Source organism: Rhincodon typus, chromosome 28 (genome assembly GCF_021869965.1).
Source record: "Rhincodon typus isolate 14 chromosome 28, sRhiTyp1.1, whole genome shotgun sequence".
Classification (NCBI taxonomy): domain Eukaryota; kingdom Metazoa; phylum Chordata; class Chondrichthyes; order Orectolobiformes; family Rhincodontidae; genus Rhincodon; species Rhincodon typus.
In genome coordinates, this window is record NC_063359.1 from 37824397 (window position 1) to 37828888 (window position 4492).

The following is a 4492-nucleotide window of genomic DNA, read 5'->3' on the forward strand; positions in this document are numbered from 1 at the left end:
CTTAGCGCACTTACCCAGATGCATCCTTGCCTCGCCTTGTGCTTTGACCCGTCAGTCAGCGCTTAAACACTCAACAGTACTGCTGCACTTCCTGGCTGTTCAGTGCAGACCTGAACATTCCCAACATGCCTCACCCACCTCAGGAGAAAGTGGTCCTGCAAGCCAAAAGTGTGTAAAAATGTCCACCGCTGTTTTCTAGAACTTTGTCCCACTTGAACCCCTCACCCTGCCACCTACTCATCAACGTGCCCAATCACATTCTGCACCCAACCCTTTGTCCCTTAAAAACCTTAATGCCAACTCATGGACCTCCACTTGCTGCCCTTTGCTCGTATATCCTCCATGTCAATTCAACCAGTACCCACCATGAGGAGACAGTTTTGGAGACCCCTATCTGTTCTCCATGAATATTCACCTACAACCTGAAAGTATATGGCCACACATTTTAGGTTAATGCCTATGCTACAGCTAAAATGATGTCTATATTTGAAGTCACCACTCAATTCAAATGGCTTCACCGAGTTTGGGTTCACCTGAGTACACACTCCCTTTTCCCCCCACTACCAATCGAGTGTGGGATAGCAGGATTGGGAGACAGACTTCCAAACCTAGGCCCTGCTTGCCATTTTTAAAAGATTCAATGGCAACTCCACAAAAATTAGGCTCTTGACATGTGATATTTGCCACACACTAGCGACAAATGCTTGCAAACACCCACCATCAGGCTCACAGCTATGGCAGACTAATCGATTGCTGTGGTTAGTCAGCAATGCTATTGTTTGGTCAGAGATAGGCAAGGTGCCAGGGGAACTAGAACTTTGTTTCTCTCCCCACTAATTCCAACCGCCCCCCTACCAACAAACCTATGCTCAATTCCTATGCTCCCCATCAAAAAGCATATCAACTCTGAGGGGGCTGACAGATACCCTCCACATACACAGACGGTGGTAATGGCTTGACACCACAACTGAGCTTCTCCCCCCTCCTCCTCGCTATCCTGCTGGTTACTGTCACTTAAGGTCACCTGCTTTCACACTACACCCACTCCCATCCCCACCCAGCCACCAAGTGGTCACGTTGGCAACAAATGCAGCGAAAGGAGCACCATCAGTGACTGCTTCTAAACTACAAGCAATGAAACCAACTCAGCACTGAACTCAGATCAGGAGTCAGTTGGACAAAATGAGAGCCAGCAAAAAAAAAATTGTAGACAATCATAGGCTACGGCACACTTGGAGTAAAATCAATAGCACTTCGCACAACCTCAGGAGCTCCCAAAACATGTTTTTTTGGACTTGTACTCTTAGATTTCAGAGGAATGGAGGAGAGGAGGACAGGACACCAGTTGTGGTGTCAAGCCATTACCACCGTCTGTGTATGTGGAGGGTATCCGTCAGCCCCCTCAGAACTGATAACGCTTTTTGATGGGGAGTGTAGGAATTGAACGTAGTCTCTGATTGGTAGAGCGGATTCAATGAGCCGAATGTCTTCCATCTGCTCCTACATCTTATGGTCTTTTTGAAGTGATACTATGTAGGAAGTGGAGCGGTATGTGTCTAAATTGCGAGATAATCTGTTCATTGATGTTGGTTGAGGTGTAATTATTGGCATGGGAAGCAGGGAACACACCACTGCTCTTCTACATCCCCAAGAGGCACAATAGGAGCTCACCTTAAGGTCTAACCTGAAAACAAAACAGAACCACTGACCATGTGACACTCCTTCAGTAATGGCCTAGTGTGTCACCACAGGCCATGTGCTCAAATTTCACAACTGCAACTTGGACACAACCTTTTGGACTCCAAGGCAATTGATCCACACTATTACCCTCTGATCCACACCATTACAGCCCTCAGGAATTCACTAATAATCAGTCATGCTTCACATCCTGAATCAGCAGTAGGTTTCATGGAATCCCTACAGTGTGCAAGCAGGCCATTCAGTCCACACTGACCCTCCAAAAAGCATCCCACCCAGAGCCACGCCTCTACCCTGCAACCCTGCATGTGCCATGACTAATCCACCTAGCCTGCACATCCCTGGACACTATGGGGCAGTTTAGCATGGCCACTCCACCTAACCTGCACATCTTTGGACTGTGGGAGGAAACCAGAGCACCCGGGGGAAACCCATGCAGGCGCAGGGAACATGGAAACTCCACAGAGACAGTCACCAGAGGCCGGAATCAGACTCGGGTCCCTGGCGCAGTGAGGCAGCAGTGCTAACCACTGAGTCACTGTGCCACTCTTTCTACAAGACCTTTGCGAGCCTGATCCTATCCCTTCTTTGCTGAACAAATCCATCCATTTCTTACTCAGAAGAAATTCTGGCAGATTGTGTTTCTGCTCTAGAACAAGCAGAAAGCAAAGGGCAAAAGATAATTTAGCCACCAGCCAGATTTGGTACGAAATCTGGGACATTCTGGCCACATGACCTGAATTTTGCAGCATGCTCCAGTAGACATCATGTCCAAACACAAAAGAGTAACACCCACAAATTTTATTCACAGAAGTAACTTTATTAGAAGACTGTTCCCTATTTGAACACAAATACATGAAAGGGTCGATCATCAGTCTTGCTCTACAACACAAATAGGAACACAAAGAAAAAACACAGGAACATTTGCTTGCATTGATTCTGCACAACTTGTACTTCATAATTTAAGAAACTTAATTACAGGCTGCCTTTGGCAAATCAGGTTTCACTGCAAAATCCCAAAACAAACAGTGACCTTGATTCATTTATCAAGTAAAGGATTGAGCTAAAGGGCAGCGTAGCAGGACATTTGGATCTGTTCTCCTGGAGATACTGCACCAACAGAAGAGGACTCACAGCACAGCCCTCAAAAGAGGGAAAAATCAGGATCTGCAGAGGCACTTCATGCTGACAGGCTTTGAGAACAAACCAACAATCACAGTTTACAGGCCCTCGTCTGTTTCACTAAAACAGTTTTTTTAAAAAAGTAAATATTCATACATTTTTAAAAAAGGTGCATTTCCGTGATCAACTGGTTCACAACGTGAAAAATCATCATCTGGCAGAAAAATACCTTCTGGTCCCACTAAAAAAATTATAAATTCTGACTGTGAAGGAAATCCGTGTAAAACAAAGCCACTTCACTCCCTCTCTCTCTTCCCCTTCATCCCCAAAAAAGTGTAAACAGTGCAGATTCCAGGTTTGCAAGTCAGATTAGAAAGATAGTCTGCAAATGCCTGCAGAATAGCTTAGAGCACACTTAGAGTGCAGAACAATACCAACAGGAAGTCAGTGTCCTTTTAACAACACAAACAATAAATAAATAAATAGGGCGTTTTCTGTTCTACCTACAGAAGATTACAGAGCAGCGCTTTCACATCCCGTTAGCTTCTGTAGATAAAACAGCTAAAACAGAAACACAGTCCGGACAAGGCAGAGATCAAGCCATGCTTTTAGTCAAATTTCTTTAAGTTTAGTGATCACAGTTATAACTAAAGTTACACACAATTTACTTACCACAAACTTCCAAAATAAATACATAAATTAGGTGGGGGTGGGGGGGGAACACATCTGAAAACTCAGCTTGCAATACACATGGTTCAGTTTGCAATTGTAAAATGATGTTCAGTCAATGAAAAACAAATTAGCTCAGAAAACTGCCCCTCTTTAGAAACAAAATCAACACAAGGCGTTCAACTGCTGCAAATATAGGCAACGCTGCTTTTCAAACATTAAAACAGTAAAAACTACACAGAACGTTTGTTTATCTGCAGCACAAACCACACCCTAACCAGCACCCACTGTGCTTGTGTGCAGATGGACAAGGATTGATCTTGCTAAAGAAGCCCAAGACGTGTGACGCTAGTTGCATCTCACCAGACAGATATGGTATCTGGTCCCAAAGTTCTGCAAGTCCCACTGTGCCACTTGACTTCATGAAACTCTTCATTCATCAGGAGTCACGGGCTCCTGTACCCACAAGCTTCACAACATCCTCCCATACTTTCAAGCCACCTCGCTGTCTTTCACCACTGCTGCAGGTTTGTCAACCACACCACCTTCCTTGTATCATACCCTCCCTAAAACAAAAAAAAAGCTTGTCTAACCGATACTATCTGATCAGATCCAACAGTAAGCAGACTGGGATTTCTTGCTTTCTTTTAAAGACTTAAAATTCCAAAGAAATGCAAGAACACATTTCTAGCACCAGACTGCTAATCTCTCGCCTTTCTGGTGAGAGACAGTTATTCTGATTTTGTAGCTTACATGAAAATCACAGTAGCTGTTAGAAACTAGTAACACCTGCTGGATCAGATTTGCCACTTTCTTTATAAATACTCAATATCAACTGCCTTCATTTGTCATCACTGGGACGCTCCTAATAACATAGCTCACCTTCGTGAATATCTTTCAGACTGAAGTTAGTGCCTTGTGACTTATCACCTGTCAACTACTTGACCTAAATGTTTCCTGCAGAAATATGCTACACTGAAAATGGTCATACTTCACAGGAGAA